At 46.0% G+C, this 27,603-nt stretch overlaps 1 protein-coding gene across 4 annotated transcripts in view; it reads left to right on the top strand.

The window, feature by feature from the left end:
• Positions 1–27,603, top strand: part of sema6e (sema domain, transmembrane domain (TM), and cytoplasmic domain, (semaphorin) 6E) — a 141,662-nt gene that overhangs the window by 47,600 nt on the left and 66,459 nt on the right. For 3 of the 4 annotated variants that reach the window (XM_035608316.2, XM_035608318.2, XM_035608319.2), the window contains one exon: positions 12,250–12,429. The gene's annotated coding sequence lies outside the window, so the exon portion shown is untranslated. Of the gene's footprint in view, positions 1–1,165; positions 1,308–12,249; positions 12,430–27,603 lie in introns of those variants that run through there. The other variant, XM_035608317.2, reaches the window with a different exon arrangement.

Raw genomic sequence — 27,603 nt, 5'->3', positions numbered from 1 at the left:
ATATATATATATATATATATATATATATATATATATATATATATTATAGGGCTCCAGAGAGCGACCATTTTGGGCATATGCGACCAAAAATCTGTGCAGTGCGACTAAGAATTTTCCGTGGTCGAGCCGGTGCGCCTGACATTTGGCTGGTCTGTCTGTGTGTAGCGCTAAAAAAACAAAACATTTGTCCATTCTTCTCACCGCTTCGAGTCAGAAATGATAATAACATTCAACACGGCTTATAATATCGCCAAAGACAAGCAACCATTTACAAAATTTAGATCCCAAATCATCCTCACGAAAAAGCTTCTTTATTCCTGTTTACAGTCATGTTCATAATGTGTTAAGAAATTACGTATATGTATGTATATGGGAACTGTCAAGAAAAAAGGTATAATAGGTGTATTATTGCGGTGCCAATAGGTGCAGCGAAATTTTTTGGATGCACCTAAATGATGTGTTGGTGAACCCAGATGAAAAAGTTAGGTGCACCGGTGCAACCAATGTAAAAAGTAAGTCTGGAGCCCTGTATGCTAATATAAACTTTGCGTTTGTTATACTCTTGCTCGAGTTGACACATTTCTACTCGAGCAAATCCCTTATCCCGAATTCTGCATTGACTTTGACTTTGTGCATAATCTCATTGCGTGAAAAAAAAATTGCTTTGCGTTTTGTGTGAACGCACCATTACTGTTAGAATAAAAGTGAATATACGGAGGGGTGTTTACAGGGACCTCTTGGAAATCAAAGTCTGACTGTTGCAGCTTGTCTTCGAGCCTCACTTTTCAGTTTATGATTTGTTAACGAAGCAGTGGATTTGGAATCTTCGTTTGAAGACTAAATTCATCTCTTTGACGCTTGCGAACGAGACCGAGGCCAGAACAGACTGTCGACGGTGAAACGCTTTGCAAAAAGATGAGCGGGGGAAATTGTCCGATTGTCATGAGCTGGTAAACAAGTGTGTGACGTTGGAGTTGAATGTTGTTCGGAGTAGCGCGTCGTGAGTGGAATGTCACACTGCAGTGACACTCAGGCAGTGACACCTGGGGGGGGGGGGGGGGGGGGGGGTTGGGAATGCCACTCTACAGGAAATGTTGCGGTGCACATGTAGATAAGACATGAGGAATGTGGCCCGACTCTTCCTCAACCCTACGGCATTTGTGTTTTTTCGAGCATCGGAGAGAGGAGCTTTAAACCGAAACCCCAGAGAAGACGGCAACATGAGGAGGAACACTTTGGAATAAAAGGAACTTTTAAACTTTTGCTCGTGAGCCGACGTGGGCTTTGAAGCTGTGCAGGGAAACCGAGTGAGTAACCATCATTTCCGTCTCCTCCGTCGAAATGACCTGCCTCTGTGGGCGTTTGACTCTCATTATAGGTGATGCTAACATGGCCCCGACTTCAAACTAAAAACCACCATAAACACAAGGAAAGGTCCTCCAAATAACAAAGGTGATGTCACACTGACATTCCCAATGTAATTTTCCAAAGAGGTGGAGCACATGAACATGGGGAAAAAAACCAAAATAGAAATAAAGTGAGTGACACTTAAAGAGCAAATACAACACCATTAAGAAGAGAAGTGAGATATGAAACAAATGAGCAGACAAACAACCGCTGGATAATATTCAAACTCATTTCAAAACCAGGATTAAAAGAGGTCCCCTCTTGAACATCAAGTACAAGAAATCAAAGTCACGTGATTATTGTCACGACCTCGTGCTTCAACAAAAATGATTAGTCTCATAGAGTGTGCAGTTACTACATTGAAGGTCACTACACCAAAACTACTGTACACACATCACTGCATGGGGCTCGCAGCTTATAGCTGGTATATGCAAGTTTATGCTGTTTTCCCACATAGCTGGCAATACGGTACCTTTTGTGAGTGGCTATTGGACTAGGTGTGTCGCACAAAAGAACCTCGGAGGAAGAATATTTTGAGTTTAATCACATTAAACAGTGAAATATATATTTGATCTGACATGCGTTCAGATTTAAATGGTCTGTGTCTGTACTCATTAGTGTGTGCGCGTGTGTGTGTGCGCGCTCACCCGAAGGCTCATTTTAAGAATAAGCACTTATACTTTAAAACATTAAAGAGTGAAATATGACTTAATATGACGGGTTTCTAGCTATAAATGTCTCAGGCCAAGTGCAGGTCAAGCATCCCGACTGTCTGCCACTTCACACACAAAGGGCAGTTATTACCAGCCTCTAGTGTTTGCATGTAAATTTCTAACCTCTGCCTTTTACATTTTGTGTGTGACTTAGTATTTCTCACAGGCCGTTAACCCCCCCCCCCCCCCCCTCCCTCCCTGTCCGTCTGCGGTTTGCTTTTGGAGGGATTTTAAGACAATATGAAATTTCATCTACTATCGAGATCTCTGTGTTTACCGAAGAGCTCTGCACACCAGGGAAACGGGCGAACGGCAGCTTAAGAGTGTGGCTGTCGGAGGGGGGGAAAAAAAAAGAAGGTGGATAGCGTTGACAAGGCAACGGGAGCTCATTATCTCGTCGTCTATGCTGGTCCACGGCGTGACATTGATGGGTGCCAGAGGAGAGTTTGGAGCAGACGGACGGGGTTGCACCCTACATTTCACACAGAAGACGACGGAGGAATAACACGTCTGCGGAAAAAATGACACGTCGGGCGCCGTAATCCTGGATTACCTTGCTGTGCTTCGCCGTGCGTCTGCGCGTCGCCGGCTCCACATCAGACGGGATAACAAACGGCGGCTCAGCCTCGACTGCTGCGAGACTTTGTTTGAACTGTAATGTCGGGATGTGTGCAGCAGGGACCGCCCCTCCCTCCGTCCCTCCTCTCATCCTCCTCTGACCGGGATGCTTAGCAGCGGGACAGGTGAGGCCGTGAAGGTGGGAGTGAGGTATGCGTTGCTCTTCTCGGTCATGCAGGCAGCAGCGTGACCCTTGCGAGATTAGAGCTCATATCTGATTTTGACTGGGTGAGTGATTGCCACTGTACCGAAGTTATCATTCGCAGTGACTTTAAGAATGACAAACCAGAATGTATTCAAATGTCGTCCTCTCTTACGGCAGAAGAGAAGAGAAAGTCCTGCTGGGACATTTTATTAAACCGACAATTGCTATTGCTATTCTAACAATAACCCTCTCAGGAGGAGGAGTCCGACTTTAAATAACTTTATGATCAGGATCAAGATCCTTTTTCAAGACCCGAGGACAAACGGAGAAACATTTAATGTCGACGACATAAAGTTTAACAGTCGGCAAACAAGAAACAATGACCGCAGGTTTATAAAGGATGTACATTTAAACCTTTTGGCGACGATAAAATGCTGCAATTGGGAACTTTACGCCTGGTGCAGGACTTTTTTATATGTATAATATTGGTGACTTTACTTTTTTGCCGCAGTTGAGGCATCAGCCCAGATATACGACTTGTTGAGACTTCGTGTTGTCGGGTACACTTTGCTCCAGCAGTGTCTTAAGGTCAAAATTGGCCCTGTTTGAACAAAAAAAATAAAAAGAAATCCTCTAGTTCTCATTATCGTGAAAACATTGTTGAGAGGAGAAACCTCAGAGTTGTATATTTCCAGGCTCAGTGTGCAGCTCTGAGGGAGAGGATGGCCGGACGACCTCGTGCCTCCGTTCGATCCCCGTCCTTGGCGTTGCATTTCTGGAGTGCTCCTCTCGGAGTTTGAGGCTTTCTTCGCGGCGTGCGTCTCGCCGCCGGTGTTTGCCGCGGAGAGTTTTGCAGTCGCGTTGAGTAGAAAGACTGGTTCGGCTGAGAACGCAGGCGGAGATGTGACATCCCGGAGTCCTTCAACAGCGCTTGTTCCTCATTTGTGTGGTGTCACAACAAATGTCAAATCTTGAAAATGATCGAGCAGTGGTGCGCCGACAATTACTGTGTGATTACAGAAACCCTTAATTTAGACCAATAGGGATGACTGACCTTGTCCTTCAGGAGACTAATTGAGGGTTTCTTGTGAGGTCCTTCACAGCACAGTGGCATGTGTTCTTTCTTACTTCGGTTTACCTGCAGGCTTTTGCTTGTTTCCATGTAACCTGCTATGACCAGTGTGACTTTTCCTGAAGGCCGGGGTGGCTGGCTTCTCTTTGAGCCAGCCGCCAATTCAATTCAATTCAATTTTTATTTGTATAGCGCCATATCACAAGATACATTGTCTCGGCACTTTACATTGAGGTCAATATTACAATATTACAGGGAAAACCCAACGAATCCCACAATGAACAAAGCATTTGGGAGAAAAAAAACTCCCTTTTAACAGGAAGAAATCTCTGACAGAACCAGACTCAGTTGTGGGCGATCATCTGTCTCGACCGGTTGGGGTGAGGAGAGAAATGGGGAAGAGAGGAGAGGTGGGAGGAAAGAGGGTGAGAGGAGAGACAGTAGGAGAGAAGAGAGAGAGATCTCTACCAGACTGATACTTATAATTACAAACAATTACAATCATGTTGTTGTTATAATTAGTGCATAATAATAATAATAATAATAACAATAATAATGACGGGTTTGGGTCCTGCAGCTCTGGGGTCAGAGGTACACTAGGAGAGATAGAAAACACAAACAGGGTTAGTGACATGTACTGTGAACATATCGGGGGCTAGAGGGGTTGTATAACAGTTGCTTTAATCTCTACCAGACTGATACTTACGATTAGGGAAAAACTGACACTTATAAATAGAATAATGACATTAATAATAATAATAATAGTAATAATAATAATAATGAAGGGTTTGGATCCTGCAGCTCTGGGGTCAGAGATACACTAGGAGAGAGAGAAAACCGAGCTAGTGACATGTAATGTAGATACATGGGGGCAGAGACAGAGAGAGAGAGAGAGAGAGAGAAGGAGAAGGAAGGAGGGAAAAGGAGAGAGAGAAGGACAGAGGGAGAGAGGGAGAGAGATGCTCATGATATAAGTTCCCCAGCAGTCTAGGCCTTTAGCAGCTTAATAATTGAATTTGACATGCAATTCACCACATGTGAAACTGATTCAGTGCTCGACTTGTGCGCGTAGGGAACAAAGAAGTGGTTTTGAACAAATTAAAGGGCTGAATGTCTCCACTCTGTGTACACGTAGGGCCCATTCTGACTGTTGCTATGTCTTTGTTCGCTCGCGTCATGTTTACTGGTGAGGTTTTACAATTTAGATTCTCGGTTATTGGAGGGACGGAGCGAGAGAGAAACGAAAAAAAACCCCAATGCTTTTATATCAACAAAGCAGGAAACACACACACACACACACACACACACACACACACACACACACACACACACACACACACACACACACACACAAATATCACACTGTTGTTTACACAGTTTGGCCAATAAAACCTGAGAGATTCACAAAGGTAAATCAGATGAGTAGATATTCATACATCCAAATTTATGCATCACTCGCAGTGGGAGAGAGACGATTGCTGTAATTGTGACGGGGGGGGGGGGGGGCGACGAGATGTAAAAACAGTCTGTCTTAGACACACAGACACACACGGTACATAAAAGCTCTGAGAAATGTATTTGTGTGCGCAGAGGAAAATATTCTTGCGTTTGCATAAATACGTGAGCTGGGTAGTGTGTAGCAGGGCGACGGGGGAATAAAGGCTCCTCTCAGTATAATGTGTTCTTTAATAAAGACACAGGTCGGCAGATTGGGAGTGTCGGTGCATGTGGCATAGAGCCTCTTCAGGTGATTTATGAGCGCACTTGCGAGGCTGTTACGTTACGGGCCGGTCCTGTTCGGTGATGGCGATAAGAGCGGCCCACCTCTGTTGAAACACTGCAGCTACAAGCATTTTGTTTGAGTGGAATATCGCTGCTCTTTGATAAAGGAATTAAGTGCGAGGGAGAATCTGTGCTGCCGATGTAGCTCATCCATTAGGTTAACATTTGTGCTTTCGTCCTTCAGAGTTTGTGCGTTCGAGCAAAGGTGGCTCGGAATTGTAAACCTCTCGTTATTGTGTGATATTCTGCATCAGTTAACCTTGCGAACAACTATTTTAGAACAATTGTAACAGGCAGTCAAGTCGTCTGCAGTGTGGACCCGGTCGTGTGTTTGCAGAGGGAGAGATGCCGACGAGGCGAGGTCAGAGTTCACGCCGCACAACGCCGCAGCCGAAAAAGGCCAGTTGTCAACCACCGGTGGCGGGGAAAACAACAGGACACCGGCCAGAGCGGTTCTGGAAAAGGACGAGTCAGGGTCGCTTTCAATTAGCACAGCATGTGGTCAACTGCAGTGAGCCACAGGGGCTGTGAGGAGGAGGTGGGAGGCGGCCGTGGCCACAGGGGGGAAAGACCATGACGGACGCAACTGAAGACAAACTCGTGTTGTAGATAATTCACACCATCATTGCAGACTACGTTGATACCATCAGGATGTTCCTTGTACCCAAAATGCGGGAAAATCTGAATTCTTACGTTGCGCTCAAATGTTCAGCAGATTTTTTCGTGCGATGAGGTTACATACAAAGTTAATGCAAAGACTAAATTCTCATCATTCGCTTCACACGCCCCAGTTGGGATATTTGAACCCGAGCCAAATATTCACGTGACGCGATGGCCCCAAAGCCGATCGGCGTTGAGATTCTCCCAAAATCACTGACGCCTGAGTCCGAAAGAGAACGGGTTTACTCGCACCGCTGCGGGCTAAACTTGCGGGAGTACCGCTTTTGCGTTTGGTGTGAACGCAACATTACAGGGAGAGTAGTTTTCAAGAGCGAGCAAAATCTTATCTTCAACCATATGCCAGCAAGAGAGTGTTATTGTGATTGTCAAAACAGGTACAGGTGTTACCTCCAGGGTTCAAAATTAACTCTTTGGCTGTAGATGATGGCTGCCCTGCCGGGGGTCCCCCACCGCGAAACGGGTGGTCCCGGCGGGCGACGTAGCTGGGGAGATCTGTGAGAAGGGCCCGACACGCGTCCAGAGTTGCCGCCGCCTCCGTACCCGACCCCCTTCATGGAACCCGCCTGGCGCAACGGAACCCCACCGCCGCCCAGCGGCACAGCCCCACGCCACCGTCTTTGTTTGTAGCTGCTGATGCATCCTTGATGACTGACGCAATTACGTCCGGCGCACGTCACGTGAAGTGCGGCGGATCCAGCAGGTTGAATTGACAGCTATTTTTAAACAGTCTGAGTGACAGCAACCAGCAGTTTTTTCTCGCGTGTAGGACATTATTTTGTTCCGTGTGGTGTCCATAATTTACTCGCTAAAGACCAAAGTTACCCGCATTTGGCGACTGGTGAGTGCTAATTTTGGACGTTGGATCCCTGTCTGCAAATCCCAAAGTTTGAACGTACTCTAGACTTAAATGGGAGACCGTTTTAAGTTAGTAAATACTACATGCAGTAGTTATTTTGTCCTTCTCCATGAGCATCTGTGTCCAATCAGTACTAAAAGTATCTAACTACAAAACTGGACCCCGACTGAACGGTTGATGCATGTGGCTATACTGTACACTTAGGCATGACGTGCCAACAGATTCCGGCATTGGCCGTCCAACACCACTGAGCAGAGATGAAGTTTGTCAGGCTCAGATCTACCTCCAAACAGGATGAAGGAGGAGAATAATGAATAGGTGTAATATTTCACTTGATCCTTAAAAGCCCCACAAAGACTCATTTGTGACAAGAAAGTGTAAAGACCCATCTCGCTGAGGTAGTGATGGAGACCAGGATACTTACGATTCATTACATTAGATGAGAAGAATAAGCAAAGTGTGTGATTGGAAGTCCAGCTCTACTGATGACATCATTATGTCAGAGTTGCGAAATGAACCACAGGATTCTTCTCAGCGTGACGGGATTTCCTCTTGATTTTGCGATCGGGGCGTTTGTGAGTCTTCTGCAGGCTTCTTGGAGATAAATCAACCGTGTCAAAATCGGCACGGTTATTGCACTAAACACACCCATTCATACTGGGCCCGTTCCACCCCCCGAGGTTGGCAAGAGCCGGCGGAGCAAGATCCGACTCGCCATGGTCCGCTGGTGCAGGAGGCAGGCTGGGACAAATAAGGCACCTCCCTATTTGGAAAGCATTATCCCCTCAGAAGTGTGAGGGCTATTTCTGTAGAGTGTGGGTTTGTGTAATGAGTGTGGCCATACCAATGTGCCAATTAGTCCAGCACGCCTGCCTCGCCACTTGTTGAGAATGAAGACGTGATTTGGACGGAAATAATTGCAGCACTGATGTTGATACAGGGATTCTGGGATTTTTTTTTTTTCAGACTAATGCCTCTTTTAGTAAATTAATATTCAGTGTTTTCCAGTGATTTTTATATCGGGGTTGGAAATACTTCAACAAAAGTTTTGACCATGAGAAAGTCAAAATTAAAAAAACTCAACAGCTTCCCACACACTCAGTTTAGTCCTGATCAATCCTACAATAACTGACCTCAAACAAAAATGCATCACATTCATCATGTTGGACGTTGTGCATGACTCTAAGTGGCCAACAGTAATTGATTTTTGTGAAATATGGGCAAACCAATGCTATTCTGAACTGAACGAAAACACTTAGTGTCTTAAAGTTGCAACAGTGAACACATTGTCTAGAGGAAAAGATGCTGATGAATATACAGTATGTGCAGATTCATTTAGATTTCTTTTTTTTTTTTTTAGATTTTATTCATTTGCGCCTTTTTCACTAACGTCTGTGTTCACTGTTCACCATCACAGGCATTACATGGAAGCTGGAGCGCGTTGGGCCTCATGTTTCCCAGATAGCGGCGGCTAACGAGGCACAAGCGTGGGGATGGGAACGGGAAATGGCAAATAACACTCTTCAGTTCGTGGAGCGGGTCGCTGCACTTACACGCCGGGGGCATTATAGCGAGAGGCCTGCAGAGAACTGAGCAGTTTATTAGACATTATTAAAGTAATCGGTAGTCAGATGAACTTTGATTGAATTCTTGTTTATTACACAGACTGGAGCTTTTCTTTCCTGGTCCGTGTTCTCGTCTCAGAGGAGAAACATGCATCTCTAATCTGAATTCTAGCACCCTCGGTGGATATTCTTCAATCGGCCGAGCTCCTCCGCCCCCGACTTGTCAGTGAAGTCTATTACATTCTCCTCCTTTTTTTTTTTTTTAAAAGACTGCAATTAATCTAATTAGTAATCAATCAGCCGTTGGCCTCCCGCCTCCTCTGTGCTAATGGAGGATATGACAGGCCTGGACCTTACATTATTAATACCTCCATTCCTGGAGCCCAGGGCCCCCCTGACGCCTGCTGCCAGGGGCCATTGATCACAACCACAACCCAGTGAGCACCACAAGACCTACGGGGAAATATCTAGAACAGTGGGAGTGGAGTTGGGCATGTGATGTGCGAGTCTGTGGGGGATGGAATCTGTTTAGGGCGATTTAGGGTTATTTTTGGCGAGGGAAGGATTTTGCCAACTCTGCTCAGGGGAGGGAGAACGGATGCAAACACCCTGAAAAGGGAGATGTCGGCTTGCTGGTGCATGGGGTCTGCGGGGAACAGACTGGTGGACATTTGAAGGAGATGAGGGATTGTACGAGCGGTGTTAATGGGAATGTTGTGCTCTGAAAAGCTCATTTGGTTAATGGGGCTCACCTCAAAACTATTATGGCAGGATAAGGGGGCCTCTCTGTGGGACTATTTCTAGAAAATGAGATTAGAAATTATAGGCTGCCACCTAACGCTGGGGAACAATGATCGCCGTGTCGCCGTGAAACAATCACAGCAACATTATCCTTCAGCTCCCATGCGTTTATATGAGCACCCAACCTAATAGCCCCAACAGCTGAAGTCACAGAGCCCCATAACAACCCCGCCAGCTGATCTCATTCGCTCAAATCGATACTAGAACCTCTGTTCAGGCTGCAAGGAAGAACAAGAAACTCCAGCGGTACAAAACAACAACACCTCCTTTGTAATCGGTAGATGTTACCTCCCACGTCCAAGAGACAGACACGGGACCGTCCTGTGTCCACTTGAGAAGCATCTGCTGACCTCAATTTATCTAACGTCTCTGCCAGCGGCTGCTAATCACGTTGCTTATCCCCATCTGCATGTTGTTGTTGAGGACATTTTCTGTAGATTTCAGTGTTTGGGACTAAATCATCAGAAGATCTTATCATTCCCAACTTTTTTTTCCCCCATCTTCAAATGGATTACCTGTTTTCCACTATATGACGACGTTGCACACATTTGCAAAACACATAGAGCTGAAAAGATCCCTTTTACCGAGTAGTAATTGGCAAAATGAATCAGCAGATGTTTAAATATTAGCTGTGTCTCTCTACCGTACAGGCCTCCGGAAGCTGTGAAAGGAAGTTAAACACTTTTTGTAAGCCCGACAAGCTTGATCAGTTTATTGATGATGAAAATTATCATCGGCTGCAGCCTTTCAGCTTCTGAATTACAGGAATCTCCTGCACAAATGAACGCAATGTATTAAGATTCTTCTGAACTGGGAACAAAGGAATATTGAATTGGAGCTGAGAAATAATCTACAGATGAATTGATTATGAAAATAATCGTAAGTTGCAGCCCTACATTGAATTGTTCGATGAGCGTGGCGATGCAGTGATTTTAATACTTCATTTGCCTCCACAGTCGTAATATCTCAACTCAACCATGTTAGATATCTGCTGGATCCATCGCCCATCTATATGTCTGTATTGAAGAAAAACATGAACCTCGTGGTATTGACGTCATCCTTATTGATGGTGATGTGCTTTGACCAGAAGAACAGCTGCGGCCTGTCCAGTGTGACTGGCGCGCCGGACGCTGGTGGTCAGAGGTTGTGTGTAATGGAGGCTACTTTTCTTTAAATACATTCTCAGAGGTGACATCACCGTCTGACGATGACCTGGTGTCATTTGGCTCGGCGGCCCCGTAACCTTTCCACCAACCGGCCACACGTTGCGACTGAGACCCGCCCTCTGTCGCCGTGCGGCTCACAGCGGTGTGCTTCATCTGCAGATGGCCGGGGTTGTTAAGTGTTTACAGGCCTTCAGTGGCCGTGGGAAGCAGCTGCGCTCTGCTGAGTCAGTGGGCTCGACGTGCTGCATACATGGCTGTAGATGAGAGGCCCCGCCCCCGCTCTTCACTGAAGTGCCATGTGGCTGTAGGTTAAAACATGTTTGTTTCATAGGAGGTAAGCTCAGTTACAGGAAATCCATGGACCAGTCGCCATTAGTCACCACTGATCATCAGAGACGGCGTGTTGGGGTGTGTGTGTTTGGGGGTTGCCTAACTTGCAAGGACGGACCTACAGGAAGTTCATCCGTCATGACTTGTGGTCAGGGTAATTGCGGTGTTTCTTCGGGGAGGCTGGGTAACGGATGACAGCGCTGAGGCGGGCTAACGACAGAGCAGCCCCCGGCTCTGCCCCCACGAACGAGGCTCCGGAGAGCAGAGGCTCCGGCTCCAGGCGAGCGAGGAAAGTTTTTCAATGTTCCGAAGAAGTTCCGGGGGGGTGAGAAAGTGGTAAAAGCTCCGAGCACACATGATGGATGATAAACCCCCCCCGAGAAAATATTGTTTGGTGCGTGACGCAGGAGTAAAATCTGTGCTGTAGATGAAGCAGTAGATCACAGACGGGTCCGAAGTAAAGACACAACAGGTCGGCTGGGTCGCCTGTGCACTGCTACTGTCCGACCAGACGGGGTTTCTCTTGTGGCCCAGAGGTCTATCAGTTCAAAACACACCCTCCAATATGTCATACTGTTATGAATTATGTCAGATGGTCATGAAAACAAGTTTTGGACGCTGGCAAGTGTGGTTTAACATGCCAGCGTGGGGCATGTCATTTGTGTCGTCCGGTGTGACGGACGCGGAATTCTCGTGTTTTTGCATTGACTTTGTCTGTAATCTAATCGTGCAAATAGTTTCCTTCACTCGGGTGTGAACGAGCGCGAGCGGCGTTGCGTCGAATCTGAATAATCCTGAACTCGTGGCACGTCTGTATGGATTGTCAGTATTTCTACTTTCATATCATTTAAACTTTCTTCATCCAAATTAAGGGGTGGAAAAAAAGATCATCCGCGCTTTGCCTGTACCCAGCACATCTGGCTCTGTGTACGGGCCTCTGCTCCTGTTTGCTGTGTTGTTCTGACAGCAGAGTGACCGGGAGATCACACCAGGGGGCCACTGTGGGTCAGCGGCCCCTGTGAGAGATCCTGGAGGTTTCTCCCGTGTTTGCAGTGCAGCTGCCGCTCTCGTTTCGTCTTCCATCCTCATGATTTATTCCTCTGTTTTTCACAGGAAGTTTGCTGAAGACTGAACCGTTTTCAGAGGGAGAAGCTCAGCGGGGGGTCTCGGTCCCCCTCCATCCCTGCACCCCTCCACCCCGGCCCCACCTTCGGGAATTGCAGCTCCTACACTCCCTGACAGAATCCACACACTGGTGGATCGGGAGATTGCTGTGCGTGACAAACAAAACCTGTAAGTTCAGTTGTGATTCCTGTTTTTCTTGAAAACCGCCAGTCTCTGTTGTTTAGAGTTTTTACCCTTTTCTTTTTATTCCAACTTCTCAATCGAGTATCTCAGAATACTATCAATGCTCTTCTGGTATTCGTTTATGACAAGAACGGTCGATGCGACTCTGGTAATGTTCCATACTTTCCCTAGGAAGAAAACAACACAAACACAAATATGACAAGAACAACAACAACAACACAAGCTGAGGTGAAGCGAGTTCACATTCAAATTTCGATTTGTGACACATGACGTGTTGTTTTCAGTTTCAAACAAGTGAAAAAAACAAAGCAACAGACATCTATTGTTATAAAATAACAAAAAACTAACGCTGGCACAAAAGTAAAATAAAATCTTGTCAGCCATGATGAAAAAAGGAAACCAAATATGTAGAACTTGAATTTAACTATAAAAACAAACATGATTTATTTGATGCAAATGTAAACAACTTTTTTTCTGCATTGTTTACTCTGTCTGATAAAATATTTAATATCGGTGTGTCTGTGAAAGGCTCCTTTGGGTCAGGCTGTACTGTATTTATAAGCCATGATTTTGAAGCGATATTCCAGCCAGTCACAGCTCAGGACAAATAATTGTGGGTTTTATCCCTGTGAGCTTTGATTCGCTCCCATTCCAAAGTGCGGATGATCGTGTCGGACTATCTCTCAATTCACGCCACTCTCAACGCGCCCCACCATTGTGCCCGTGATCCCTCTCCTGGCTGGCGGGGCACATTGTGGTGCACTGTGCGTCAGTTGAATTGAATGGAAGCCCACCAGGTTTCTCGGCGCTCTCAAGCTGATGGCCGGGAAACAATACGTGAATATATAGGAACAAGGGGTTTGAGCTGGATCCCTGGCATCGCGGTGGCACTGGGGGGGGGGGGCCCCGATGTAAACGGCCATTTTCTGCCTGTCATTATTGATCGCACAAAGGCGCGTCAAAGGGGGGTGAAATGGGACGGAGCGGCAGGCGATGCGGGTTGAAGAGGCGTGAAACATGATCAGACCGCTGAGTTGAATAGAGGTTTTATTGTGCCAAAAACAAGAGAGAGAGATGGAGGCAGAGAGAGAGAGAGTGGCATTGCTTTCATATCTTGTCACCCACTCTCTTGACAGTGCACACTCTTGTGTCCTTCCCACTAACAGAAGTGACGCCTGGTTCAGTGCATAGTCTGGATGTTTTGAACGTTTGTTCTCGGCCCACATACTTTTCTGTTGGACAAAAAAAAAAAGAAAAAGTAAAGAAAAGATCCTATTGTGCCAAACCACAACATCAGACAGATCCTGTAAAACCTGCACCACACCACCGCTCCCACTGGACCGCTCTGCCCCAATCGGAGGAGACGTTCTGCCAAACGAACTGCGTTCGATGCAGCCCTTCTGTATCTCCTCCACACACACATCCACATACTGATCAGGAGAAGCTCAAGGACACTTGGACACGCCCTCTGGAGGAGAAGAATGCAGCGGTGTCAGTTTGTTTTTGTGCATTTTCTTTTTTAACCATCCATCCGTCCATTATCTAAACCGCTTTATCCTTTAAGGGTCGCGGGGGGCGGCAGCCCATCACCCTGGACAGGTAGCCAATGTATCACAGGCCCATCTTTAAAAAAAAGGAAAAAAAAAGAAGAATCTTTTGTCTAGATTTGCAGACAGGGTGGTGCAAGGTATGTGGTTTGTAGTTCTACCTTTACACTCTGATAAACTCCAGTTGACCTCTCTCACCGCCCTTGTTTTTCTTTTGTTTTCTATTCTTCTTTCCTGTGTCGCACTCGTGCTCGGTATTAAAACGACAAATTGGCACAGAGGAAGCAGATGGTGATGGGGAGGAGACTGGTTGTCATGCCATTTGCCACAGCGACATGAATTGATCTCTGTGCCGCAGAGCGAGCGCACATGCTCCACTTGTGCAATCCACACACACACACACACACGCACACACACACACACACACACACACACACACACACACACACACGACCCAGCGAACTCTTGACACACATGCCACCCTACATCAGCCCTCCGTCCCCATTAGTGTCACTGATGTGTGCAGAGGCGCTGGGTTAGTGTCACAGTCTCTGCCTGGCTCCGCTCGGGGGGACGAGGGGATGCGGAGGGATTGTTGACAGCAGGGCCGAGCTCAGACTGATGTCCGGGAGCCCGAACACGCAGCCCGCTGCAGACACGCATCGCTGATGCTCCTCACAATGTTTACCCGTGTGCTTTTGGGCGTCTGGTTGGATCATAGTTTGTCTTTCAGGAACGGGGATTCTCGTTGGGCTGTGGCCCCGCGATGTGGGAATGTTCCCCAATTGGGTTTTCCTACTTTGACAATTGTGGGGCGGGAACAGGAAGTGTTAGTGGTGTACCGGTCTGATCTTTTATTGATTCCCTCAATGATTCCTGATTTTTGTGTGCGGGGGAAATGAAGTAGGCCTGAACTGAGGCAACTCTTTTATTAGTTTAAACGGAGAAGGAAAAAGGCGCGCATGTGACTCAGGTGTTTAAAATCCTTCACGGTGTTTCTCACAGGTTGAGAATGAACTTGGTGGTGGTAGGCGAAGTGGGGTACAAATCCGTCTCCAGGGGTGTGGCGTTACCCAAGTTATTTTCTCTCACTCCAATTTATGGATGTTCCTCGAATGCCTCACGTCCAGGCTGTCGGTAGAGAGGTGATTATCATCATGTTCCAGTGTTTCCCCAACCATTGAATTGGGGGGGGGGCGCGCCCCGCAGAAGTCATTAAAGGTCACTTTCCTTATACACGTTATTCCTCATTCCTGCATAAAATATTTTGGATGAAACTTGATTTGTGAAACCTAACCCTAACCCTAACCCCCCCCAACAAAATCCAGTTAACCTAGGGGTAACACTGTTCCATAGGGAGCGATATCTCCGTCGACAGCAGGGGAAAAATTCAAAATTGGGTAAACTTTTCTTGCTAATGTCTCGACCCTTTGGCAGAAAGTATCACAGCTTCAGGTAGAGATTTGCTTGAAAATGGTGTTGGAGCAGTTTTTGATTCAAACAGTTTTCTATCGTACGACAGCTCACTGAATATCCTGGTGATCAGATTCACACTTCTTCACTCTCCTCTAAAAATAAAAGTCGAGCTACATTGAATTTTTCTTTTTTTTCGCCTCGCAAATGAACATGTCATCACCGCGTGGCCTGGACTTTGAATTAGTTGTGAACGGCAAAGGAGATTCTGTATTGATTTGTTGTTGATGCGTGTCGGCGTCTGTAGCTCTGTAGCTGTTTCCCAGTAGCAAACATTCATACGTGAGCAACATCAGCAGCTCCTGATTCAAATCTGGCCAAACTGCAGTTCAGCAGAAAGATGTGTTGATTCGTTATCGCCGGTGAACCTTCTTCTCATATTTGAGTGACATATTGACGTCCCTGTTTTTTTAAGAGTGAAGAATATCCAACGCTCTCTGTTTGGACATCGGACATAAGCTGAGAATACAGCAGGGAAAATCTGTGAATTCTCTGTTGCTGTCAATCGCGCCTGCCTCGGATAATCTCCGGCTGCGTCCGGTCGTATGTGAACGGCAAACTCCGGACTCGCAGTTCCCCGGACTTTCCCCCGGATTCCATGTCTGAATGCCGCTAATGGACTTGAACTTTGCTTTTACACTGTACTCCCTGCAACTCTCCTAGAAATAGTCCGTGCCAAGTTTGCAAGGTTTGGCGATAACATTTTAAAATATGTCTCCGTGTCTGTTGGCTGATGCGGTAAAGCCCCACAGAAAGACCCCACATTTTAAACCAACATGCAACCGAGTGTTTCAAGTTTCTACATCCGTCCTGAATAATTTGTACATTTTGAATCCTGAGTCATAATATCTTCCGTCCGTTGCTCGACAAATGATACGTGAACATCACGTATCATTTGTCGAGAACATCACAAAAAAAAAATCTTAATCGGATAGAAGGCTCCAGTCAACGACAAAAATCCCGGTTGTTCAAATGAACCGGGTTCGTTAGCCTCCTTTCATTTTCCTGTGCGGGCGGCGGGATGGATAATTACTGGCTTAAGGCCTCCTCGCGTGAAACGTGACGGGATAACTTTCCCACGGTTGCTTGACATTCAGCGAACCTGCGGCCATCGAGCAGAGGCTATCGATCAGCAGATGTGAAGAGTCATGTGAGTGGGAGCCGCGATGCTCCTCAGCGCCCCGGGCCACCGGAGGAATCAGAAAAGGTGCCACCGAGAAAACACGGCGAAAAAATATTTTAGCACGGAAAAGAATAAATTAATTGATCCCCCATTTGATCTGGTGCTCAGCGGCAGCCTGACAGGCTGTACAAGCCCAGCGCCTGAAATATGCCTCTCAGACGAAATATTTGGACTTCAAAGGAACTTTTCTGCTGACTTTCATGTTTCTCAACGGCTAATTATCCTCACGTGGGAAAGATGAAATGATGCAACCTCTCAGGGCGAGTTTAACTCTCCGTCCGAGAAAGAAAAGAGGAGTGCACCAACCTCACACTGCATGCAATTAGATACCCGGGGATCTTGGACAGGAGCCAGTTAGTTTCCTACAAGAGAACACACACACACACACACACACACACACACACACACACACACACACACACACACACACACACACACACAAAATCCAAATCGCGTGTCCATGCTCGAGCACAGGCGGCAAGCTGTGAGGAGAAAACAGCTCTTCCACTGTCAGCGCGGACAATCTGCCGACCTCACTGCCCGTAAACCGGGACCAGTGTTCACATTCCCCATATTCATCCAGAGTGTGAAAATAACAAATCCGCGGCTGACGTTAAATAAATCAACTCCCTCTTAAAGAGCATGACTGCTTTTACAGTGTCAGCGAACATGGCTGCAGCCTCGCCACACCCACCCACACACACACACACACACACACACACACACACACACACACACACACACACTCAGAGATTCACATTCTGCTCCACGTTAACCTCAATCCTCTCATCCCGCAGCAGCTTCATCCTGTGCCCGAGCTGACACATTGACGTAGTTTGGATAATGAGCGCGGGATCATTCGGTGAAAGTCGGGACGCACTAAAGCTTCACTCCAGGCTGTTTATAATTACAATTCAAACTAGCGAAGGGGGTCAACAGTTTAATGTATATATTTATATAAACAACATGTAAAGGTCAGCAAATGGTGAATCTTCTTATTGGGTTTAATTTATGGTAAAATTCTATGCTATTGAATAATATTTACTTTGAGGGCACAACCCCAATGAATTCAATTATACTAAAGTTCATACATTTGCCCATTAAAGCTCTGTCACTTTCACCCTTCAGATAACTCCTCTGCCCATTAATATTGATCTGTTTGGACAGTTGGCCTGGATCCAAAATGGCTGCTCGCGGTGGAAACAGGAGCTCTGTGTTTGAAGCTTTTTTTGCCCCCGTTTGCACTTGGCCTGACTCTGTCTCGTTGCTCGCCAACGAGAAAGAAGTGACACTTTGTCTTTGCCTCTTTGTTGTTCCATGGCGGAGCAATTATTCTCTATCCTTTATGTCACCAATAACCTCAGATTGTGCAGATGTCAAGAAGGTGACGTCACCTGTTTGGTTTTTTAGCTGCCGTTTAGAAGCCTCGAGGAATTGGGGGTGTGGCCTGACTGAGAGCTCGCCCACTGCGCCCCCGCCTACACCTGCAACCATGCACCGATTGGATGGACCAGCCATCAATCACACTGTATCCAGAGTTTTATGTCTATTTGACTGTAAATGGACCATAATGTACAAAATGAACATTATGTATTGAAGAAGACTTCAAACTAGAGATTGAACCTTAAACTCTTCTGGAAAATGTTTACGGACGTTATAAATTATGAGTAATTTTCTCATAGAGTCGCCCTCTGCTGGTCAGTACACAGAATACAGGCTTCAGGCACTAACGCATTGGCTTCACTTCTCCGGACCCAGTGACTACGTCTGTTTTTATATACAGTCTACGAGACTGTTGTGACGTTAAAGCGTCACCTACAAGTCATTCGTAACGTGATTAGCCCCGCTTCCACTTTCAGGCTGCAGTTTTTATTTGCGAGATATTTTGTTTTCCAGTGTGTTAGGTTTGTCTGCAGCAGAGTAAAAAGCAGGAGGGAGAGAGGTTGGAAATGTTTTTGCAGAAAGTGCTGAGAACCAGCCAGCTTAAATAGATCAGAAGGCCAAACACTTTCGAACTGAACAGTGTTTTCTTTTCCTCGTTTCTCTCTGCAGCGAGGCAGCACTAGACGTAGGGATCTCAGCCGCCGCCGCAGCCAAAAGACTTTGGAGGCGAGAGCCGCAAAGCTTTGTGTTCGCTAATGACAGAATGTGCTCCGTCATTGAGAAGACTGATTAAAAACCCTTTGTGTCATGGTCCGGGCGGCGGCACCATATGGCTGAAGGGCTTAAGCACACAGAGCAGACATCTGCAGTCGCACCAAATTACCGAGACGGAAGCAAAGGAAATGAAATCGCAGAGATTAAAGCGATTCCTCCCTCCTTCCTCTTCTGGAGAAATGGCTAACACTGAGTTTTTTAATTGTGAAGCAGCGTAACGCCGTCGTTAAAGTCGAGTGTCAGTTTTGTTCTTGAGCTTATCATGGAGTAAGAACAATTTGTGAGTGTAAGCATGTCAAATCTTGTTGATTACATATACGGTTTCCCAGAGGCCTGTTTCTGAACATGGATCTGTTCTGTGGTTCCTTTTTGTTTTGATGTTGGACATCAGCCAGTCACGCACGGGTCAGAGTGCGGAATGCTGTTCGTCGCTCTCATGCTTCTGCATAGATGATGGAGGTTCATTCCATGGCGGCGCTGCAAATCACAGAACTAAACTAAACCTGGTTTAGAGCAGCTTGTTCAACAATATTAGTACAATATTAGTACAATGTACAGTAATATAAACCTTTATGATTACTCAAAAGGTGTTTCAGTCATGAGCATCAGCTAAAACTCTTTGCCTGAAAAACAAATACAATAAACAAACTGTTTGTCGGCACTTTGGCTTTGCAAAAAAAATGACTTCCTCACTTTCTATTCATTTCAATTCAGTTGCATCTATATAGTTACAGTACTACTACTTCACGGAGCAAAGTCGAGACCTTACCAACAACAGTTCACAGTGCTCCGGAGTTCTCGAGCTCCTGAAACAGATACGTTTGACAGTTTAAATTATTATTTATCAATTATCAGTCGCGACTCAACAACCAGCGGTTCACGCAAATTGTTGTAAACGCCAACGTCAAGTACAAGTTCCACGTCGTCGGTCCAAGAGAAGAATTCCCCGATCTTACTTTCACCATTGTTGTTTCTCATTCGTAGTATTTTCTGTAACCAAGCAACCAACTGCAGATTGGACAATCTACTTCCTGTTTACGTTGCCGCGCAAATGCTCAATGGTTGTGAAGGGTCAGGTGATGTCTGGATGGACAACCTTTTAGTAGTATCAGCATTAGTATCAATGTAGCTTCACACACTAACAATAATAGTGACACGATTGATATTTATTTACTCTTTTTTTTTTACTCCAATGATTGTAGGTTTGCTGAAAAAGTGTGCTTCCTCTTCTCAGTTTTCCTCTGGTGTCTCTTGTTAAAGCAGGACAAGATGTTATTCGCTCTCACGCGGGTGAATCGGGATCCCGCACATTGTTCTGAACCGAAGAGCAACGTGGTACCTGCTCCGCAGAGGCCTGTACGTGATTGAGCATCAAGGTCATCGCGGCAAAGGATTTCTCGAGGGCCCTGAGAAGTCATCTGCGGAGTGAAATCAGGACAGGTGGCTGATGAACTCCGGAATAGTTTGACAAACCCCGTCGCCGGCGACAAATTAAAGTGTCAGCGTGGCATCACATTTCCGGCGTTGTTTCCGTGATAAGCCCCTCCGCCGATATGAGCCTGTGGCATCATGGCTGTCTGCGGCATCATGGCTGTCTGCGGCATCATGGCTGTCTGCGGCACATGGCTGTCTGCGGCACATGGCTGTCTGCAGAGCAGCCGGGGGAACAGAGGTACAGTAACAGGAGACTGGGGCAGACGTTTGTCTCTGAGTATTGATTGGGCCAGACGTCCAGACTACTGTTACAGCCACTGACGCAGGCAGGCAGGCAGGCAGGCCCGGCTGGCTGCTACCTCTTCCCCTGTGCAGCCGAAAGGAACCGTCCTGAAAATTTGACATGACATACTGTCACGCAGCGCCTGCGGATAAGGGAATTTGTTCCCTGCGCACATGCACATCCTTTCTGCTATCATGCATTTAAAGATACCACGCTCCATTGTGTCAGTCAGAGACACGGGCAGCTTAAAAATACATTTGCACACAGTCCGTGGTTACATTGGTGTCCTTGGTTGTTGTTTTTTTTTTCCTGTTGTGGCTTTTTGTCACAAACCTCCTGGCAGCCGCAGTTCACTGAAGAAGCGAACATAAATAATGGCTCAGTGCATAAGAAGTTGGCAGAGAAGCTGAACAGAGCGTTGCGCTGTGGTTAAGGGTGTACGATCTGTGACCACTGTGACATCAGAAGTCGCTGTGCTGCCGGCCATATTCTGAAAACACACAGCTTGATGAGAATTAGGTGATTTAATTGTCTTGCATGCATCGGTTCAGCGATGATGCTCACAATATGGCAGCTATTGATAACATCTGCAAATGACAGCAGGGGCACAGCGAAATGTCATCACTGCACAGAAATAATGTTACGCTGCTGATATTACTACACCAACTCGGGCCGGTCCAGAGCAGCAGCATATCACCTTGCAGTTCTTCTTCCGTGTCCTCTGGTTCATAAAGGTATCCTCTTACGTCCACAGTGAATGGCATGTCCTCGTCGCTTTTTATAATGTATCTTGAATCGGCCGCGGTAGCTCGGAGTCGAACAGCTGATTTGCCAAGTGATGTGCTGCTGCTCTGCACCGGCGTGAGTTGGCTTAGTGATACATGGCCGAAGTACGCTTGAAAAAAAAAGAAGTGCAAAAATAAACGGCTGTCTGGCGGCAAACTGAAGCAGTGAAGAAATACATTAATTATCGTACAATTGAACGGATATGCATTTAAAAATGTGGCGAAAAATACGTTTTTCTGCAACAGTAGGACTCTCACCTTTCGCTACTTCCACTTCTCCTCCAAAATCTGTAAAATGACAGCGCTGATCACCATCTCCATAAGGTAACATGTTAACTATGCATAAGTAACTCATACAACCCCACTTCAAAATCACCGAACTACCCCTTTAATTTATCAAATTGCTATTGATTAGTGAAAAAAATCGGATGAAAGCAGTTGTTGGTTTTTCATTTCAATATATTTTGTTTCCCTGTCTTACTTCGGTCAATTGGAAACCAAAATTGACAAACAAAAAATGTTTTTGTTTTTTTCACAATCATTCTCACATAAAATTCCGAATATTGTCATTTCCCAATAACAAAACCCTACATGTGTGAATCAAATACGATCGAGACTAACAAGCTGTGCAGAGGGAGATGTCAGACTGTGGCTGTCAGGACCGGATGTGTTCATCTAAAATACACGTCTACTAGCACCACCACGGAAACACGCGCGTCACATTCAGCCTCTTGTCAAGGAAGCTGCAGGAATAATGGCCGCAGGTCTCCTCCTGAACACGGACTAATGAGGACCTCAAATCCCACAAACAGGGAGCATTTATCACACACTCACACTTCATGACACCACCACCCAGGCCCCAACAGCAAGCTCACACCATTTCCTGGCCCTATTATAGATGACCCCGTTGGTCCCCCTCACTTTCCTGCTGTTGTAGCTACTTGGTCATACAGTTTGGACGGACGAAGAGAGGAGGCGGTGAGGAACAGAATCTTAGTCTGCGACGCGTCTGCTGGCGTTCGGGGTATTTTCATTTCCCTCCCAGCATGAATAGGTCTACTCTCAAATTCTGGTATTCTCTTTGTGGTCCGCTTCACTCGTGACTCAATGAACTGGAAACGCAGGTGAGTGGAACACTTCAACTCAGGAATGGCGACAGAGTCGACAGATGAATACTTCACGCGCTGCTTTGATCCACCACTATCAAGTGGAACTCTAAAAAGAAGTGTCCGTCAAGGAAACAGCAATTTTCAAACGAATAGACATCTGGCAGTAGATATTAGGCAGGATGTAGCTTATATTCAGAGATTCAGAGGGAAATGGTTGCGATTGGAGGGACGATTTTTACTTCAGGTTTATAATCGTTAATCTAAAATTCAAACTGAGAGGGACTAGTGTTCGGTCCAGTAGTTTCACAAGTAAAGACATCCTGAATACAATGGCTGCACAATCCTCAGAGTCCATTGTAGGGATCCTTGTGTTGGGAAGAAGGACGGATGAGCCCTCATTAGATGGAATTCTGAGACCGGCCCTGCCGCTTCTAATGACTGTTCCACAGAGATAAGAGCACATCCTCCTTTAGTGCTGGAAAGGCCGTTTCATCTAAGCTAAAATCCACAGCTCAGACACATTAGCCACATTAGACGTGTCTTCGCAAAACTTTGTCAGAGGAACAACGGACCGGCGTGATCGATGCCTCTGATGCCGCCTTAGAGAGGGAATCAGACTGGGTCCATTTTATCATCCGACACTCGTTTTACTGTTGTTTGCTCTCTCCCGCTCTGACTTTCGACGAACCTTTGGCAAAAGGTGCAATGTCTATGAGCAAGGCGGTGAACTTGCTTTGTCCAATCATCCAATCATCACATCCTAAAAAGTGTCTATCAATGCTTGTGCAAAGATTAAGCGGTAACATTAGTATAGCAGTCAACCACAAACTGCCTCGTGTAGCTAGAAATGTTAATCCTGTGGATACGGACTCATCAGCCACTGAATCTTTTCCCAGTCATCAACATCAATCCTTTTTTTTTTATGTATCCATCTGAAGCGACCCAGTCTGCAAAGGGACATCGGATGGATGTCATTTAAAAAAAAAAACTGTTATTATCAAATGAATATGACTATGCCTTGTAGCACTAAAGAATTGAACCCGGCAGAACAGTAACGAATGACAATTTCACAATCCTGTCTTAACTTAAAATGGACAGTAGCTTCGTGAAAGAAACTGTAATGGCTCAGTTTGTGCTAGTTGAAAGAGTGAACTAGAACAAAATGATCTCTGACGTGTTTGTTTGTTGCAGCAGAATCCAGAGTATTTAATTAATCCCAATGGAAAACTGCAGCCAATCATAACCATAAGTGAGGCTCGTATAATCTTGTACTGTTTTTTTTGTGTGTAATTTACCTGCCGTGATTTATAGACGTAATACAGCACTGTTGATAATTTGGTGCTGCCTGCGACGCTCTGTGCCATTGAAGCAGGACCTGCCAGCCTGAAACTGAGTGGTGGAATTGATTGTCTGACTGATTCCAGACTAGTGAGCTGTGAGACACAGTCATCCCTCCTCCTCCTCTTCCTCATTTAGATTTACCGTCTCTCCCACCGTCACCGTTCATGTCCCTTTCCTCTTTTTCATGCACCGGCTCCTGCTGTCGTCCTCCCATGTTCCGTGACACACTGCAGCCTATTATTGGGGGGGGGGGGTTGTGTGTGATTCCCCATGGCCCATGACTTTTCTTGGGAGCGACAGAGTTGTTAGAGCCATAAAACGAGATAAACTGAGCTTGAAAGCTTCTGGGCCTTTCAGTATGTGTTTAGATGACATCATCAGTGTGAGACAGCGGTAATAAAAGGGAGGTCGCCTGCCACCGTGGGCCACCGCCCCGAAAGGTAGCACTGGCCTGATACGGCTGCTGTCAAATCTCATCTCTCCTCTTCAGGCTTCTGCCGTGTGACGTGGCTGACACTTGGATGTCAGGTCTGAGCAGAAGGGCCGTCTAATAGCTGGAGATGCGTGTTTGTCCCAAAGACAATGATAAAGTGTTTAATCTTCCCAGGAACAGCGAACCACACGGGCATGATGATGCCATTATCTCTGTGAGCCACACTCGCCGAGAAGCCTCGCGCTTACCCTTGATTTATATTTCCCTTCATCAGCATCGACCGCTCAGATTGCAAAAATCATTCATTTATAAAAAGCAGGGCTCAGTGCTTTTGTTCTTGTTCGGGTGAAATTCACCAAATGTACTTTTGTCACACGTTCCCACGGCAGCTTTTCTCCCGCCTGTCCTTCCTATGATCTTGTTGGGGCTTACGTGACGGAGATGGATCTTTCTGTAGTGATTGCCTTTGCTAACAAGGGATAAAGGCATTCGGAGAATATTCACAGCTATTTATCTTCCTTTGATCACTTCTCAACTACTCTGCTTCCCTGTGTCTCATCATTTGAGTAGAAAGCTCTGTTTTGGCACACTCCAAACCGTGACCTCCTCTTTTCGTCAGGACTAGCAGAAATAAGCAGGAGGCCACCGTCATCAGCATCATAGTCAGATAAAAGATCGGTGGGGGAAGCCGGGCATCTGAAATCTTATCTCCTCTGCACTCGTAGAGTTCCCCTCGTTTGAAGCAGCCAAACTTCAGAGATATGCCACTCATAATTCACTTTTCGTCGAAGGGGAATAAAAGTTCCGGTAGATTGATAATTCATGCAGGATGTCTTTCAAAAGAGGAAGCGCACGGAGTTTTGGAATGCAAACGGTGCAGCAAGCTAATTGGTACCACAGGGGAGATACAGATCAAAGAGCCTCTGTGTTAATAGAGAAGTCTCACTCTCTTTTTGTCCGCCACTGAGTTAATGGACACAAAGCCACCGTGAAGTCCTCAAAGTGGTGGTCCCTAGCAGAGGCATCCTCGGCAACGGCAAAGGGAAAGTTGCACATTTCCATTCGATTTCCTGCTCATGCAGGCTGTGCATGTGTGTGTGATTTAAGCCTTGTCGAGCTTTCCTAGGTCTTTGATGTAATTAAGGATCTGGGCAAGAAACAATTGTCCTTATGGAACCCCCCCCCACTCCCCCACCACCACCTCACGCTCCATGCTCTCCGCTACTTTTTATTGCAGCAATCAGGCTGTGGCACATGAAACAGCATCACAAGCACAATGTGTTTGCAACTCACACGTCAAGGTTAGTTGCAAGGTCATTATTCTGCGTTTACATTTGTACGACTTCACATCAAGGATCGCCTAATTCTTGTCGTTTTGGGAAGTTTTAAATTTTTTGTTTCCCCATGAATCATTTTGAGGGTTCATTCCGCCCACTGCGTTGGCAGCAGAAAGAATGTTTGAGAAATGTAGGCATCCTTACACACAGTGTGATCAAAGTGTTAATTAGTTATTTTTGGTATAAGTATACATCCGCATATATTTGGAGACACACTCACAAACTAAATCTGATCAAAGGAATGCTGAAAAATGACTTTTTTCCTTTCCCCTGAGTTGTTTTTTTTATACCTGAAGGGATGTATTCCAACAAACTTCACCACATTGAAGCATGGATACAGCGTGGTTGACAGCTGGTCCATCCAATCGGTACATGGTTGCAGGAGAAGGTGGGTGCAGTGGACGAGCTCTCAGTCAGAATCCCCCCCACTCCGACGTCTGGTTCCAACATGGCACTGGTCAAAATGTGAAACTCGAGGCTTCAAATGGCAGCTCACAGACCAACGGGTGACGTCACGTTGGGTTGACACCGTCTGTCTTGTCTTTGACTCTGAGCCCCGACTGCGACTAATCTCTGAGCGTCAGCTCGGCTGGAAAGCCTATCTCCTTCACATTGTCTTCTTCGCTATCTTTTCCCCTCAACAAAGCGTTTTATGAGCATATTCTCATCCTGCCTGGTCTGTGGAATATCTGCCACATCCAACTAGCTTGTGCTTCTCTTCATGCCCTTGTAGAGGGTCAACAGTTCTGTGTGAATCACGACAGGCTCAGGCGAAAACAATAGTGTGTAAATTGTTCTGGGACAGGAGATTATATCTGCTCTTTTCTCCTTTATATCAGCTCTGCCCTCTATTGGTTTCGCATCAGAGCAGACAACAGTGTGCAGCCTTGGAACAGGGGGTGCTGTATTTCCATGATATGCATACAGATGAATCTGTTAACGGGGAGAACACTCATTTTCATTTTACAGCTGTGTTGGGGTAATACCAGTCCACAGTATATAATTTATTGCATTGTAAACATCATTCTCTCCCGTGTTTTTAATTCCTTTTTTCGAAAAATTGGCTGGCGTAGCGCTGCATGACATGAGATTATGTGATGTTGATTTTATTTTTCACACATTTCTAACAAGTAAATTCCTTTGCCAGTTAATGAAATGACACACAGGGATTCCTTTTGTTGTTCAACTCTGGCAAGTTAGGCACTTTCTCACCCACCTCTTGACGCTCTAAAGGGGATTGTCCCCAAGTCGATAAGTTGCCTGGATCAGATTGCGGTTCCTGGAATAGAAATGTAAAAATGGAAACATACAATATACAGAAAACAACAACACCCCTGCTTTCCCCATCTTGCTCCACATTCCATATCCAAAACCTCGGGGGGTATCCAGTTATGACGCCCTTGAGAGAATGACTGCTTGGATTTCTGTCAATATGGGGTTCAGGTAGTGTTTCTCAATAACACTCTGAATTATTGATGACAAAGAGATTGAGAGGAGAAGGGGTTAGTTAACGTTCACTTTTATGTATGAAGGGGACGAAGAGATGAGGGAGGAAAGGTTATGGGCGCTAATGCCGGCCAGCATATTTTATACTGATGTCTTTGATTAGATGACCCGAGGTAAGACTAGTTTAAAATGGCTTCAGGGCGACAGAAGATTGAAGGTGGGTCCTGACTGACTGGGAGCGCAGGATGGTCAGGGAGTCATAGGCCTCTCTCAAGATGAATCTAAATAATTAACAGGAGGCAGACAGATGAAGATGATTCCACTGCAGGAAACCGGGTCCCTCTTCCACCAAAAGCCCTCTGGGGCTTTTCTTTTCACCCACTGCAAATAGACATGAAGACGATGGAAGATGCCCTGCAGCGTTTTTTGCCGATCGATCAGACAACGTATCGCTGTCTGAGTTCCGCGTGGATCCCTCTGAGTGAAGTCTGGCCAACTCGCTGTGTATGGAGAGAAGTTCTGAGAGTAAGACTGACCAAAGGCAAAGAGTGTGATACCCATTCACAAATGAGTGGGTTTAAGTAAACATTCTCATTCAGAGGTGGATGGTCAGGGAGACACCATCAGGGTT

This window comes from Scophthalmus maximus, chromosome 10, assembly GCF_022379125.1.
Source record: "Scophthalmus maximus strain ysfricsl-2021 chromosome 10, ASM2237912v1, whole genome shotgun sequence".
Lineage (NCBI taxonomy): Eukaryota > Metazoa > Chordata > Actinopteri > Pleuronectiformes > Scophthalmidae > Scophthalmus > Scophthalmus maximus.
The sequence above is the reverse complement of the archived record's forward strand: the minus strand, read 5'-3'. Positions and strand labels throughout refer to the sequence as shown.